Source organism: Ziziphus jujuba, chromosome 3 (assembly GCF_031755915.1).
Source record: "Ziziphus jujuba cultivar Dongzao chromosome 3, ASM3175591v1".
NCBI lineage: Eukaryota > Viridiplantae > Streptophyta > Magnoliopsida > Rosales > Rhamnaceae > Ziziphus > Ziziphus jujuba.
The window spans coordinates 1,521,431-1,538,003 of record NC_083381.1 but is presented as its reverse complement, the minus strand read 5'-3'; positions in this window follow the sequence as shown (position 1 = coordinate 1,538,003).

Here is a 16,573-nt window from a genome sequence, read left to right as displayed (position 1 = left end):
ATCATCTTGTCGTGAAGCACCCACTCCTTACAATTTAGAATTTACACTGGAGATTCTACATAAGATACTTCCTTTAATTTGATGTCTAGTGCCTCCAACATTTGCGATAGGTTAGCAATGTAGTTATGCAGCATGGAAACATGGAAAAGGTTGTGAACTCGTGACAATTCATTTGGTAACTCCATTTTGTATGCCACTAGTCACACCCTTTCAATTATAGCATGCAGACCTATGTATCGACGGCTTAGTTTTCTTTGTTTGCCAAACTGCATAACTCCTTTCCATGGGGATAGTTTCAAAAATGCCCAATCATTGACTTCAAATTCGAAATCATTCATTAGCACATCCATATAACTTTTTTTATCGATCCTGTGTTACTTTTAATCTGCATCGAATCCTCAAGCAATTAGATCTAACTACGTCTTTAGATTTGATAAGCTTTTTTTTTCACCCACCTTACTATATATAGTAAGGTTGTGCACTGGTTCCCATATAGTGACTCATATAGACATCCCGATGCTCGATTGGTAATTGTTATTATAAATAAATTCCACCAATGGTAAATGTTCATATCATATAAATAAATTCCACCAATGGTAAATGTTCAACTCACTTTCCTTTGAACTGCATGAATCAGGATCTTAGCATGTATTCTAAAGTTTGAATTGTTCTTTTAGATTGTTTGTTTGTTTATAGATGAATGGCAATGCTTAAATTTAACTTTGCACCTAGTCCATTCGCCAAATTACACCACAACCTCAAAGTAAAATGCGGATCTCTATAGGATATGATGTTCATCGGCACTCCATGTAGACTCACTATACAATTTACAAATAACTTGGTCAACTTCTATAGAGAAAACTATTCTTTTACCGGTAGGAATATGCTGACTTAGTGAGTCAATCTATGATCACCCATACATCATCATACCTTTTTGGCTATGGGAGGGAGTTTAAGTACAAAATCCATAGTAATGTGCTCCCATTTCCGTATAGGAATAGATAAGAGATGGAGTTGTCTTGAAGGCTTTTTTTGCTTCACTTTGACTTGTTGACAAGCAAAGAAATTCAATACAAATTCTATGCCTCTCTTTTCACATAGATCCACCAATAATGCTTTATTAACTTTCAATATATCTTAGTATTCCCTATATTCATTGTATACATTGAAATATGTGCTTCCTCCAATATCTCTCTTTTAGTTCCTTTATAACTGGAACATAGAACTTGCCCTTGAATACTAGGTCTCCATCTCTCCTAAAAAAAATCTTGGTTAAGCCTTTATTCCACTTTGTTTTTTTATCATTCTTCACTTTGAGTTTTCTATTTGGACTTTTAGAATGCAATAAACTAACATTGGCCGCATCTAGAAACTTGTTAGGAGTACTCTAGAAGGATGCATGCACATTTCAACTCTCATATTTTTTAACTCATCCATTAGAGGAAGTTGAATAAATTGTACATAGGCTAGGGATCCAGTAGTCTTCCTACGTAAAGCATCAACTATTATGTTAGCCTTACTTGGATGATAATCAATTACCCAATCGTAATATTTTAATAACTTTATGCTTTTTCTTTGCCTCATGTTCAAATCCTTCTATGTGAAAATATACTTAAGGCTTTTGTAGCCTGTGTAGATCTAACACGTAGCTCCATACAAGTTATGCCTTCAAGTTTTCAAGGTGAAGACTACTGCAACAAGCTCTAAATCATGAGTAGGGCTATTCAACTTATGCTTCTCCAATTGTTTTGAAGCATAAGCAACTACTCTTTGGTTCTGTATCAAGACATAGCCTAAACCTTAAAGGGATATACGATAGTAGACCTCAAAACCTTCATTTCCTTCTAATAGTGTTAGAATAGGAGTCATTGTCAAGCTTTTCTTTAATTTTTAGAAGCTTCGTTCACATTTGTCAATCCAGTCAAACTTAACTCCCTTTTAGGTTAGGTAGTGGAGTGGTCTCGCTATCTTTGAGATTCAATGAAGTGGCGGTAGTACCCTACCAAGAAAACTCCACACTTTGGTCACAATGGTTAAGCGTACCCAATGGTTAAGCATATAGTTAATGTTGCCTTAAAGTTTGCAGTACCCTTCTTATATGCCTCACATGCTCTTCCTTGCTCTTTGAGTAAGCCAAGATGTCATTTATAAACACATTAACAAACCGATCTAAGTACAAGTGAAATACACGATTCATTAAGTCAATGAAAGTCACTAGAACATTGGTAAGTTCAAACAACATCACTAAAAACTCATAGAGCCCATACCAAATTGTAACAACAGTCTTAGGAATATCTGATTCTCTTATTCTTATCTGATGATATCCATACCCCAAATCAATCTTTGAGAACACCTTTGCACCATGAAGTTGATCAAATAAGTCATCAATCTGGAACAACAAGTACCTATTTGGGATAGTAACTTTATTAAATTACATGTAGTCAATGCACAACCTTAAGGCACCATCTTTCCTCTTTACAAATAGGACTAGTGCTCCCTGAGGTGATACACTTGACTTGGCAAAAATTTTATCTATTAATTCTTACAATTGAACCTTTAATTTCTTAATTCTGTCGGAGTCATTCGATATGTTGGTGAGGAAATAGGAATAGTGCTTAGGACTAAATCAATTGCAAAATCAATTTCTCTTTCTAAAGGTAACACTGATAATTCTTCAGGGAATACGTCTGGAAAGTCTTTTACTATGAGCACATCCTCCAAGCTTATCTTATTAACCCAGGTATAAATCACTTGTGCAAGATAACCTTCACCTACTTTCCTTAGCAAATGTCTCATAGTAATGGAAAAAATTAGGCCTGATGAGGGTCTCCTATACTTTCTGTGGAATACTACCACTGGTAAGCCCGGTCGCCCAAATATCATTTCCTTCTTATAGCAGTCCATGGAAGCATGATTTGCAACAAGCCAATCCATGCTCAAAATTTCATCTAACCCATGAAGATCCAATAGGATTGAATCTGCTTTTATTACTTGGTCCTTAATACTGAAAATGCATTCTTTTAGCATTTGGCTTGGCCACAATAACTCTCCTATGGAAGTAAAGATTTCTAGATGGCACCTTAAAGGAATTGGAGTTATTCCAACTCGGGCAACAACTCTCATAAGACAAAGAAATGCATGGCCCTCGAGTCATTCAGAATAAGTGCATCATTGCCAAAGACATTCAAAGTACCTGTCACCACATTAGCAGTAGCTAAGGCATCTTGCTATATCATAGTAAACACTCGGCCTAAATTTGTTGGCTGTGGTCTTTGTCCTCTATCTTTGCTAGGTACTGTGGACTGTTGCACTGATCTGGATGAATCACATGCAGCTTGGCTTGCCTATATGCTCTAACCTCCTTAACTGCTAGCCTAATGAGCTTATAGGTCCGATCCTAATACTCTGATACCGCCATGAAGATAAACGCAGTTCTTCTTCATATCGTCTAATTGTTCACACTGAAAAAATATGCAGTCCCATTCGTATGGGCAACCATGCGACTTGCCACAAATCATTTGAGCTAGTTTAGAGCTTTTTCCAATATTCAACCTCAAGTAAGGATCGGTACCTTTGCTCACTGAATGTCACGTTATGCCTAGAAAACGACAACCTCTCCGCATCAAGCTACCTCAAGGGTTTGGTACACCACTGCCCCATGCTCCACTACTAAACGAACATGAGCTATGACTTCTTTTAGGTGACTTTTGGTTGGGGATTCCAGAATCAGTACCTTCAAATGATCTACGCTTTGACCCGTACATCAGAATTTGCCTTTCAGCCTCAATTGCAGCATCTCTTATAGACTGATAAGTTAGATGCACCACCTTTGAAATATTCAATGTTACGTTATAATTCAGGCCATCCTTGAACCTCGTTTTCTTGCTTTCATCTGGATTCAAGTGAGTACAAAACTCGAGTAACTATCAGAACTTCCTTTCGTACTCAGAGATTGCCATATTTCCTTAGTATAGCCTCTCAAATTCTCTCCCCCTTGACTCACGGAAAGCAGGAATGCAATACTCCCTGATGAACAAATTTTTAAATTGCTCCCAACAATGATGTCTTCTAGCCTTTTCTACTATCCATAATTTCCTAGTATCCCTTTTTAGCATAAAGCTACTATTGGGCCTTCAGTTCTTCCAAAGTTTATAGCTCCAAATGTGCCTTGCTTTATCCACATTGTATCTTATAAACCCAACACTCAAGTCAACTACATAGCAAGATTTCTCAAGGTCAAACCACTTCCAAAACTCTTAGCCAATTCCTCTTGAATATCATGTCTACTAGGTCTAGGCAGTGCAGTAAATTCTAGAGGAGCAAAATAGAGATTTAGAAAAAGAATTTTAGTAATATTTAGTAAAGAAAACAATTAAAAGATGGGATGCACAACAGTATGCAATTCCCTAAGAATACAATAACCTAAAGCTCTAATACTAACATTGTAAAGACCCTTCCAAAATTCCCTACTGGAACTCTAAGATAGCCCTGGCAAGGGGAAACCCATCGAAAACTCCACCGAAAAGCCAACAGCATCTCCGTTGTAGATTGGACTTAGCCAAAATTTTCCTCTATGGAAAACACACTCCAAAATATATATTTGCCTTATTTATCTCCCGTACTACAGTTTTCCATAAAATTTTAGCACTTCAAAATAAAAGAACATAGCATATAAATAATTAATAAACATAAATAATCTTATACAGATATCCAGGTCCATAATTTAGTATTAAAGCATCTGAAAACTATTTAAAAAAATTTAAATATTATAGGTACAAAGATGTAATAATAACAAAGTAAAGGAATAGGAAAAATAAATGCTACCTAGCATGGTAACGAAAGAATGTAGTCGAAAGAGGCATGCAGCTTGGACAATCAAACAGTTAGCTACTTGGATCTAGAGGACCAAGTTTGGAAAAGAAAGAAAACTAATAAGATGCTAATCATCCTAGTGAGTGGCATCTATTTGATATTAACAATAATATTAATGAAAATAGAATATGATGGTAATAATTACCAAAAAGAAACAAAAAAAATATTAACGATAATAATAAAATTTATAATAATAATAATAGTGATAATTCAAGAAAATAAAACAAATATCTTGCAAATGATTCTTCCCTCAAAATTCCCACTAGTCCACTCAATTTAAAAAATTGCCTTGTGCAAAATCATTTTCACAAAACTCATAATTTTATATCCTCAAATATTTAAATATCATTATAAGAAATAAAATAAGGTGAGGCAACATATTATTTAACTAATTACCCCAAATTTATCCAAATGTTATACTTAAAACAATTAAATAAATTAATAAATGATCAATTTGAACAATTAAAACCATAAATTAAATAAATCCAATTAAAACATTTAAAAACACATAAAATATCAAATGGATACCTGCTGCACCACACTATATATTGAATCATGCCAAGTGGCACTTGGCATTCCAAATACCACTTAACAAAAAAAGAGTGAAAAGATAATTGCAATTGGATACCTTGGCATCCCAAAGGCATCAATGCTAACAACATGCCATCTTACTGCTAAAAGGAGCACGACTAATACCTACATCATAAAATACCTGCCTACCCTCTCTTATCTTAGCTCTCATAGGATTGCTAAATAGTACCTACACATTAATCAACGCTAATAACAGTATAGAATACTGGTATTATATGGTGCATCTAAAACTAACACAAATGTACAAACTTTTCCATAAATCCAATATATAAATTTTATCAGAAAATCATTGCTTGTCAGACCCATATAAAATATTTAATTGAATAAATAACTATAATAAATCTCAACCAATAATTTTACAAAAGTATACATAAAAACATTATCATAAAACATATGTGAAATAAAATTCCTTTAAATCAAATAACACAATGCTAGTCAAAACTAATAACAACATTTTATTTAATTAATCCCAAAAATATATTTTAGAAAATAAACCCTTCACCTGAAATTGGGAATCACTCTAAATTCCACATGGAATCTGTTCCACACTCATTAAAATCCTAATTTTTAATGCATATTTTACATACAGCTCACCCAAAGGTTTAAACATAAACCTCATCCAAAATTAGCAACCTATATATCAAAACAAAGCTTCAAGCTTAAGGATCATGAATGGGGTTTTACTTGTAGGAAATTTGGTGAACGGTAGCCGAAATTTCACCTGAAAGATTCATCCAACTTCAAGCTCTTGGATCTCTCAATTTAGATCAAATTGAGCCAAAAAGATCTCTGATTCAAGCTCAAGAGGTTTAAAAATTGTGGAAAAAGATGGTTGTTTGGCTTAAAACCCGATGAAAAAGTGAAAAAAGGGTAGGTTGCAGCCATTGCTAGTGGTCTGGTTGAGAAATTTGGATGGCTAGCTAATCTTGAGCTAGGCTTCATAGTAGTGGTGGCAAGAAAGGTGGGCAACCAAAAAGCAGTGATTTAAAGAGAGAAAAGGGGGCTATCGTCATTATCAAAAATCACCTCGATTCAGGCGTGTGACTGGTTATCTAGCAACAAAATTTAGGCAACCAATCGGGTTTGGAGTAAAAATAGTTATAAGTTTACAAAGCTATAACTTTTCAACTGTAGTTCTAAATTAAGCTTGCTACTGGTCTATGGACTCGTATCGATGAACACTATATGATAGTAGAGAAGTTAAAGCCATAACTTGTACAAATAAAATGTTAACCTTAGGCCTTACTTGTTAATCTAGACCACATCTTGCTCTGATCATAACTTTTTTATACCAACTCCTAATTTGGCATGCTGCTACTTTGTGAACTCGTGATGATGCATATTTCGCAATGATGCCCTAGTCAAAATGAAATTCTAGCTGTATCAAATAGTCAACTATGGGATCCCGCTCAGTCAACTTCAATCAACTCAGGTCAACCTTGGTGAAAATACGAAAAATTCCAGTAAAATTTGGTATGGGATGTTATAATGAGTCTATGATGGGTCAAACACAACATGAGCCGTAACACAATTGGCATGAATAATAAATTATACTAGTTAATTTATATTTTTAATTGTTTTGTTGACGTTTCCAAATTAAGCAAGAATACTTTATTAAATTAAACGATTTAAGTTTTGTAACTGTTATTATTATAATACTTTTGTTTGTTTAAAGACTTTTTTGCTTAATAGCTACTTAATTAATTAATTATTTAATTTGGTCCTTTTTATGCAAATATTAAATGCCTAATAAATCGGAAAATAAGTTTATTGTAGTGAACTTAAGTTATTTGTTATATTTACTTTATATCATGTATTAATTTTAATCAATAAATAATTAAAATAAATAAAAAAATATGTTTGTACAAATAGAAAACAAATTGGCATAAACATGAACATGATGGCACAAGCGCAACATGATAAATAAATGGGCTGGCACAAGCACAACATGATAAATAAATAGATTGATATGAACACGGCACGAGCACCATGAACCAATATTTAAATAGGATGTACCTAGCTAGTAGTAGTTTGTTAGTTTTGAGCCTTGTATTGTTTTTTGTAGTATGGAGTGAAAGTGAGGTCTTGGAAGAAAGAATTTTTAAGATAATATTTATTTTCATAATATTTTATTTGTTCACTCATTGTGCCCGTCTCATAGTGTTGTTTTTAAATGGTTTTTATTAGGCCTCAGCTGATAGGTTACACACATCACATCTAGGCTTCTTTCTTATCCATATATTATTCTATCGCTAATGCATTGTTCTTGCCCTTTTAAATTGATGATAGTAAATACTTTTTCTTCATTGACTCTAGTGTATGAATTATATTGAACACTTTCAATATTGCATATGTTCATTTAAACTCCTTAGATTGCTCTGATAAATTAAGCTAATATGTATGACTCATAGAATTTTTTTCTCTCTTTATCTTGTATCTTGGGTTTGGGACCTCCAATGTTTCATGGTAATGATTTTGTGAAAAATTTATTATAATGTTAATGATATTTTATCTATATTGTTGGATATATCCAATTTACAAAGAGGTCCCACTGAACTTTTGATACTAGTTCAGTGGGTTTTACCTACGCAGGACCTCTCTAGAGTTTGGAAAAGGCCCCAGGAATGATCCTATCTCTTAGTCATTGAGAGGTCTTGTGTTTGATACTTGTACCTTTATTTGCATTTGTATTTTTGTTAAATTTGTTGTTTGGGTTGTTTACATTGTTTGATATGTGTAAGGCCAAACTTCTTCTTCCTCTTAATGGGTTTAGCTTTTGGGATAGAAACTTGACAATAGCATGGGCCATCAACAACATGGTTCTTCAAAATTAAAGGAGCAACTATGGTTCCATTGGTTCACATGAATGTGGGAGAGAAGCTTGGATAAGCATATGATGGAGACAAACTATTGACATCAATTAACAATTCAGGTGAAGATGGCTTAAACAAAGTAATGTAGGCAAGAACAAATTTTTGCACTAGTGAGGAAGATTTAGATTTTGGAAAAACCAAATCCAATGTCAAAGGGAAATTTTGGTAAAAGTGATAAAAATTATACGCAATTTGAAATGAACACTATTTTGAATCATGCTCTTTCAAGATGGTTATTTGGTAAAATACTTTTCAAAACAAAGGCATATGCAATGATAGAAGATAAGGCTAAAAAAGTCAAACCTATATATGAATAAGAGTGTTAAAGAAATATATAAATGAATGATAACCAGCCTCACAATAGATCTATGCTGTATAGTAATTCAATAGTTTTCAATAGTAATTAAGCATATATCCTCAATGAGTTTGGTCTTGACGTTTAAAATTTTATTTTTGCCAACATTAAAATTAAAAATTTGATGACCATACATGATCAAAGCATAGATATTTACGAAGAGATGGTGAGAATGCATATTATTGGCTAGAGGTAGAAGTTGAAGTTGAGTTGGACTAAAGATAAAATTTATACATGGAGATTAACAAATAAAGGCTATACATACAAACAAGTTTAGTTATAAAATTTTACAAACCTACACATCTTCAACAAACAATTTTCTCATGGAAATTTTATTGGGTTTCTGCAACTTTATTGTCCTAGTTCTTGGTTTTTTGTTTTAGTTTTTCCACACAATCCATTAATTGTTTTACAATTTTTTTTGGTCTTCACTTTATTTGATTTAACTTTCATCATTGTTACAATTAATCCATCATAGTTATTTAAATTCTTTTTTCTTCTTTAAGGCTATGTTTGGATAGTAAAAAGGAAGGAAAAGAAAGGAAATGTTTAGTGAGGAAAAGAAAGGAGAGGAAAGTATTTCTTAATAATTGTTGTTTGGATTATTAATGAATGGAAAGGAAAGGAAAAAGAAATTAACGATAATAAATATTTTCATATACGTAATAATATGGATAATTGTGAAATATTAAAAAATTCATTAAAAACTTTTTCCCTTCTATCCATTTACTTTTGTAAGGAAAACAAACTTGATTTAAAACAAAAGAACCAATTCATTCCATATCCTTCACTTTCCTTTCCTTTCTACTTCATTTTAATCATCCAAATGATTTAAACCCTTCCTGTTTTGTTCCTTTACATTCCTTCAATTGAAACATAATGTTAGACATCAGAAGAACCTCTTGGGGTTATTATTAATTTTTGTTCCAAATCTATTATTCCTTTTAATTCCATAATCATTATCATCATCATTATCTAGTAATTTTTTTTTCCTTAAATAATGGGAGTGAGCTCAAGTTTATAGAAGCTTTCAGATTTTTCACCAATAGACACACATACACTAATTTGTTTACCAACTTTATTCACCAAATCTCATGGCCAATAATATGGTAATAGTTTATTAAAAAATTATATGAATAACGATAGAGGTACTAAGAACTCTATACTAAGTGATAAGGTATCACTATTTGATTTTTTTATATTAGTTACACCTATTCCTTCAAAACTTCATGTATTTATATTTAGATTATTATTAATGCTAGAGTTATGAAAATATTCATCAGGTATTGTTACCAAATAATATGGCAAATGATGTAACAATATTTATCTATTTTTTATTTACTTATCCATTTAATAGACCACTTGTTCATATTTAAGTTATATGAATATATCAATCAATAATATCTTAATACATATCACTTGATAACATTTTTAGTAAATATTACAATGCCTGTTGCATTATTGTTGGAAGATTATATATATTAATTTATCAACTAATAAATAATAAACATCACGTTGCTACATCATCTTTCTAAATATATCGGCATACTTCTTACTGCTAACATTGACTTATTATATTGAATTGTCCATTTAAAAGTTTAATTATTCATATACATATTATGTGGATAGAATTATCCAATTGGATGATCCTTAAACAAAGATAAAATTAATGGAATCCCTCAAGATTTTTGAGAATAGGGAGATAATGCTCCCTTAACCAAGTAATGGTCCAAAAATCTGAAACTGGGCTTACAAAAGCTTGGGCCCATATTGTAACTCATCTTGGACATACCACACTTGTTTTAAGATACATGACCTTCAATGCCCAAAAGCCTTATGTCTAGAGCCTTGGCACTGTAATTAACAAAAAATTGAGAATTGCTATACTCTCAGAATTACCAAGACCATCTTTTTAACAGATAATACCATATTTTTAGTGGATAATATGAGGTTGATAGAATATGCGAACAAAGTCACACATTGGTTAAACATGAAAACCTAAAAGGTATATAAAAGGTTTGCACTGCACCACCTATTCGTGAGTTTAAGCTCATACCAAAACTCATCTCATACATTCCAAACCCATTTCAAGATATGTGATCTTGATGGTCCAAGAGCCTTATGTCTAGTGCCTTGGCACTACCATAGACATAATTGAGAATTACTTTCCTCTTGGAATAACCGAAACCATCTTTTCAATAGATATTACCATCTTTTTAGTGAATAGTATGAGGTTATTAAAGTGTGCTGACATCATCGCTTTTAAGGCCTTTTTCGAGCACCAAAGATCGCTCCATCTAGGAAAATCCCATTAGATCAATATTGAGAGTTTAGTAGGACCTCTCCATAAATTGGATATAACCCAATAGCATAAAAGAAAAAAAAAACATACACTTTAATAGGAATTCTAAAAATCATAATTATACCCATCAAGGGTTCTAATTTTGGAGAAAAAAACAAAAAGAAATAAGCATACATATAAGGTTAATCCACCAAAACATACTAAATGAAAAGAAATGAGTCTAATGATAAATAAAATGAAATATAATAGTCTCATGAAAAAGCAAGAAAGAGACAATATATCAGTAATGGAAAGACGTAAAATGTAGGATGCAATAATGGCGAAATACATGGACATGATGATGATGGAACGATGCCCAAACATAGCACGCACCAACAATCAGCCGAGACCTAGTGGAAACAGTTAAAAAAAATAGAAAACTATTAGAAAAACTCAATAAGTGAATAGCTATGGTATTATGAAACTAAATATAATTCTTAAAAATCATTTTTCTCAAGACCTTACTTTCATTCTTTGAAAGTTCCTCTATTTCTATAAATAGTTTTACAAAACCTTTATTTTCTTTTTCTCTAGCATAACAATTTTATAAATCATAGGACAAGGAAATTAAAAACCATATAATATTCTCCATCTTATAGTAAAATAATATTTTTACAAGTTATAAATTATAGCAATCGGTAGTCAAAAATATAAAGAACCATATAATGTAACATCAATAACTCTATGTACCATATCCATTGCTATAACTTGTCATTTGACTGCATTAGCATCCCAGTGTATCATCAACTACCATGAAAGAGGGAAACTATCAATGCAACCTTCGACATCCCAGAGGTGTCATAGATTTACGCTTTGCATCTAACCTTAAGAAACATGTGATTAAGTAGGGGATGCTTAAATAAGCACATGTAATCATAATCTATAAATCCATAAGCATGGTACAATATGCTACATAGTAATTCACAATCTAATATACAACTCAAAACCCAATGTGTATATATATAGATATAATTAATCAAATAATACCCCTATTTGTCATATCAAAACATTCTCTCAAATATCCGGGTTTGCATATAATTTAATATAGTCATATACACAAATTTATTTATGACAACATATTCCTTTTAATATACTATAATATAATACTTCAAAATAATTCTTTCATAGCATGAAATAAAGCATATAATTTTAACTAATTCCATAAATAATAATAATAATAAAATAATATATATAATACAGCACATAATTCCCTGAAATCGATTTAAAAAAAATAAAGCTCACTTACAGATCACAACTCACACCATCTCCTTTGCCGGATCATCTCTAATATCATTTCGAGTACCTAAAATAATAATAAAAATATTTCGTAGGCTCCAAAAATTAAACCAAAGATATTGGATGCATATCAAAGTCCCAAAATAACTTTAACTCTAAAATTTTCAAAATGGGACATTGAACAATCCAATTATACTGTGAGCCTTAAATCCTAAATACCTAAAATTAGTTTTTTTTTTTTTATTACTACTTGGAGGCCAATTTAATGAAATTAAACTTTATAGTAAGTCCCAATAACACCTAATTTCACTAATCCAACTTCAATTTCATTCAATTGTCCAATTATGTCCAAACATAATCCAAATTTATCCAGTATTAAACTAATCGACCCAAAAATAAAAATATTATCAAACGATGCCCAAAATTTATAAATTTTATATCAATGGAAAGCTTATGGAATGAGTAATAAGAATCTAAGCTCACCTTGGTCCAAAAATACCATCGATGGCCAGAAAGCACATTAGAAAACTCAACTAAATTTTATATTAACGAATCTCTCAAACCATGAAAAATTTTGACAAACAGAGTATGCCAATGTATTTATAAAGTCTAAAATATGGGAGAGGGTATATGGGGTGAGCTAGAATGGCTGGGGAATAGCCAAACTATGACAAAACCCATGGGTAACCATTACCATCAATGAACGACCAATCCCACTACATCCAATGGCTGACCATAGGACTTGGAGGTTTGGTCATTGGGATGTAGGCTATCTCGATGGCCAGCACATGTGGGATTTTGAAAATGAAAAATGAGTAAAAACTAGCATCCCAGATTGGCATTAAAAAGGGTTTTGATTCGTGATGGGGTCTAGCTCGTAGATCTAGCGAGTTTTTGGGACTTTTTGGGTTTTTTTCAATTTGTTTAATGAATCCATGGTTCTTGAAGTAAAAGATAAAAATCTAGACTGGTTTGGACACAAATAAAATATTAAGCTTCCTAGAACCTTTACTTTCTAACCATAAATCAGTATTAGGCATTTCCACCAATCTATGAACTCATATCTATAAATTCTATGCTATAGTTCAAATAATCAATCTCAGTCAAACCAAATAAAATTTAAATTCAAAATTTCTAATTTTTGAACGGGTTGTCACATGTGTAGACAAAGTCCTACATTAAGTAAATATGAAAAACCTAAAGGGTATATAAAAGGCTTCGATTACTCTCCTTATTTGTGACTTTAGGCTGATATTACAATTCATCTTAAACAGTCTAAGCCCATTTTAAGATATGTGATCTTCAAAGCTCAAGAGCCTTTAGTCTAGAGCCTTAGCACTACCATTAACATAACTGAAAATTACTTTCCTTTTGGAATGACTGAGACCATCTTTTCAACAAATAGTGTGAGGTTGTTAGAGTGTACAAATAAAGTCTCACGTTGGCTAAACATGGAAATGATAAAGTGTCAAGACCTAACCTTCTCAAGGTCCTGCTGTGATGATACTAGCTACCGTAATGTTAATAATTTGTCAAACATACTTGCTTCCATTTAACATTTTTTCCTCAAATCACACATTTTCCAACTTATAAGATGACTTAATCATCCAACAAATGCATACATAATCAATTTAATACAACCTAAAAGATAGAGCTGAAGCAGTTGTCAAAGAATAAGAATTATTATATGGATGCACTTGTAAGTATCGTATTAGCGATGCCATCAGATAGGAAACAAACAATTCATGTTGAGTTTTTTGTCTAAGAGGAACATCTCTATGAAGGCTAACTTTTAACTATGAAAGAAGATAACAGATGTTGATGCAAGAGATACAAAATTATATTGTAGATAATGGTTTACTAGATAAGGATGAGAGTAGCAAAGTATTGCATATTGAGAGAAGAGTTATAGGAAGTCACTTTTAAGACCACTCCTTAAATGTATCAAACTCAATGCTGCATTGAAGGTGATGGCACTGATGCACTATAAAGAAAGGTCGTTGGCCTGGAAAATTATGTTGCAAGGATATTATTCATCCATTTTTCTTAGTCATGCTGATGCTTGAAGATGATGGAAAATTATGTCCCCAAGGTTTTGCATTGAAGGTGATGATAAAGATGCACTCTTGCAGAAGGTTAATAGCTTAGAAAACTATATTGCAAGGGTACTATTGGTCCATTTCACTTAAAGACTCGAATGAATATGTTAAAGGATGAGGAAATGTTAGAAGTTTTGCCCATTGTACCATGTGCTCTCCAATTAACTCACATCTATTTTAAGCCATCGGCACTTAAAATAAGAGGCACTTGACATTATGAGGCCATTACCAGTGGAACCAGAACAAATGAAGCTTATGATTTAGCAACCGAATACTTCTATAAAATGATTAAGGTTGAAGCATATTCTAACATTTAGGATTCAAATAGTTCAATTCATATACAAACATATTATTTACCATTGTGGATTTGCAATGGTAATAATTACAAATAAGACCATCCTCAATACATTCAAGGATTTCCTGGAGTAGGTTAAAGAAAAATGGGTAGAATAGTTACTTGGAGTGCTCTAGTATTATAGAGTGATTACTAGTGCTTCTAGGGATTGAACTCCTTGTTCTTTGACTCAAGGCAAAAAATTATCTTACCACGTGAAATGTTTGAGAATACTTTGCAAACAATAGGATTTCTTGGCTAGTTGCTAATTGAATGATCAAATGATGAGGCAATCCTTGGTTAAAGCAGAGGAGAAGAGAGAAGCAGTGTCCATTTGTTTTAGGTAGTACCAAAAACTACCAGTACAATATTGCAATATTAGGGCTATGACTAGATAGTTTTAAGTAAGCGATCTTGTCTTTAGAAAGATATTTAGAACATTTAAGAATTCAATGTCAAAAAGCTTGGTGTAAACTAGAAAGGCCTTTATTGGGTTACAATGATTGCCTATCCTAGCAGTTATTGGCTATAAGATATGGAAGGGAAGGATATTCCATCCAATTGAATTCGAGCACCTTCAAATCTATCAATCCAACTCTTTCTTTTAATAAATTAGGCATTACTCCCATTTGTCTTATTTTTATTTAATTAAATCGTCTTGGACCAAGGGGCTAGAGGTACACCAATTCCCCATAAACGATTTCAAAATTTTAATAAAATTGTATGTTTATTTTTCATTTATGTCCATTGCATCCATAAAATTCCCTAAATTTAAACCTCCATGCAAAAACAATTCAGTATGAGACTGTCTAGCTCTTCAATGATTTAAAATAACTAGAAGCACAATGTAGTTCAAGTAGTCAGGTAGCAACTTTCCTCGTGTATGATCTTATCAGTTGTGTGCCGCATCTATAAACTTTGCAAACTTTCTTATTGTTTTACCATTGTACTAGTTAGTATATCTCTATATTATCTTAGACATTTAAGACATTTTCTTTTTATATCCTTTGAATATCATGGACATGGTGTTAATTGTATTTGGTACATGTAGAATTGGTTTATATTGTGTTTATGCTGTTGATAATGGAGGTTGTTTATGTGATTGTAGTTTCAAGGTTGTGTTAATGATGTGGAATATAGTTAGAGTGTTGCTTGATTTGCTTATGTTTTGGGACATCCATGATTTTAAGTGAGATTTCATTAGGTTTTCCATAAGGTCTGCTTAGTAGGAATTCCTTAAACAAGGCCACCTTGGGGTTTCTGAAAAGTATCCTGAAATTGGTCCTGTAATTCACATTAGAAGACCACTCAAAGTCAATGTAGGATGAAAATTATCTTAAGGCAAGAAAATCAAATTATTTGCCTCTCGCCTATCATCTTATTTATCTTAAAGCAAGAAAATCAAATTGGCGGGTTTAGTTTAAGCTCAGGGGCACTTGCTGTAACACCCTGTACCAATAATACACATATTTTAACAAGTTTGACCAAGTGAACAACATGTGAGTCCAAGTTGACTTTTTCAGTGGTGAATATTTTTGGATTGACTGAGAGACCATTGTGTAGATCTCATCGATACAAGTCCATAGACTAGCAGCACCCCAAATTTTGAGTTACAGATAAAAAGTTATGGTTCTAAGAATTTTTAAGTATAAGTTTTATATCAGTGTCCAAACTAATCCCCAGTTTTTATCTGATATGACCCAAGGCTCTATATACGCCTCAGTAAGCATGCCAAACAAGAAAATAATTTAAAAAATATCCATTTCATCCCCAAAACTCGAGAAATTCCTCCTCTAAACACATGGATTCGAACTGGATCGTTTTGACCCGTTTAACGGTGAACCGGGTCACCGCCGTTTTTGCCCATTCTGA